The sequence below is a fragment of the Gavia stellata genome, chromosome Z, assembly GCF_030936135.1.
Source record: "Gavia stellata isolate bGavSte3 chromosome Z, bGavSte3.hap2, whole genome shotgun sequence".
In the NCBI taxonomy this organism is placed as follows: Eukaryota; Metazoa; Chordata; class Aves; order Gaviiformes; family Gaviidae; genus Gavia; species Gavia stellata.
The window spans coordinates 16115046-16116471 of record NC_082637.1 but is presented as its reverse complement, the minus strand read 5'-3'; positions in this window follow the sequence as shown (position 1 = coordinate 16116471).

The following is a 1426-nucleotide window of genomic DNA, read 5'->3' as shown; positions in this document are numbered from 1 at the left end:
CCAGTGTTATGTATATTATAAACTAACAGACAAGGACTGTTAATACTTGTTTTCAAAACAACAGCAATTAGAATTTTGGAATAAGCAGCTCCATGAGCACTAAACAAATTACTGCATAATTCCCAGCTAGGCCAGCAGGGCCACCAACTGTGTCAGCCTGGCCACTGACTGATTGTTTTCCCCTAGATTCTGCAAACTGGGATATGGGATGGAAGGAGCCCTGAATACTCAGTGTAAAACTCCCCTTTTGCCCTGCCCTATGGTGAGTGGGGTATCAAAGACTTAGGCAATTTAGTTAGTATACAAAGAACAGCTCGTTTTGTGCAAACTTTATACAGATAAGAAGATACTGCATCACATAAACTGAAATGCACATTAATTTTCCTGGAAACGGGGTGGCTGTGGTGACTGGCTGTATTGGGTTATGTTGATGATGTTTACCTGGAGATAGGTGGTATACTGAGATATAGCACCTTGGAGGAGCTTCTGGGTCTCCTGATAATGACTGATACACAACCTTGAGACTTGGTATTTTTTACACACCAAAGAGCGAAGTCAGTGAAATGCCCTAAAAGGGTGTCCTAAGGCTGACCTACCTCATTAAATGTTAAAAAACACACCTCTGAGCTAGAAAAGCCCCCAACCCAAATAAGCCCCCTGCTCTCAGGGCAAGCGTAGTGAATTCAAAGAGAACTGAATCTTTAAGATGAAGTACGAAAGGTACTAACTAATAGTTCGTTAAGGGGTGGGACCAGTAGGTGTAACTAACTTTGTTAACTGTTTAAATACTTGTCATGATTTCAACTGCGTGTGCATGCTAGGAGGAAAAATCCCCCATGCACCCAGTGCTGTAATAAACCAATGTCGGCTTTCCAAACTATCATTTGTTTTGGAGACTTTTCTTGGTTATGATTTTCGGTAACAACCGGCCTTACCTCGCGTCTTCCTCTCTGCTCTTTTCATGCACCGTGGACGGTTCTTTCGCCTTGGTATTTGCCCCTGTGACTAGGCAGCAATTTTAAACCCTGCAGCCTGTCACATTTTTCTTTCTTTTAGGGATAAACCCCTCCTTTTCAGCCTTCCTCATTCTTCCCTGCAGTGTTTCCCGCCCGGAGGCCCCTCCCGCCGGGAGGTGCGGGCTCCCGCAGGGAGCAGCCACCACTGCCGAGCTGCGGGTGACACCCGCCGGGCGTTCCCGCCTTCCTTCACCGCTCCCTCTGAGGCACCTGAGCATCGCGGGCCGGTGCCAACGCCAGAGCTGCGCGTTGCCACCCCTTCGCGCTCGCACAAGCGCTCCTTCTGTACGTAACTACGTGACGCACTTAGCGCTGATGTTATTAAAGTCCTCAAAGCCGCTCCACCCGTCCCGCACCTCCCGCCGTGCAGCAGGCAACAGGGCAGCCGGGCTCCCTCCCAGGCCGCTCCT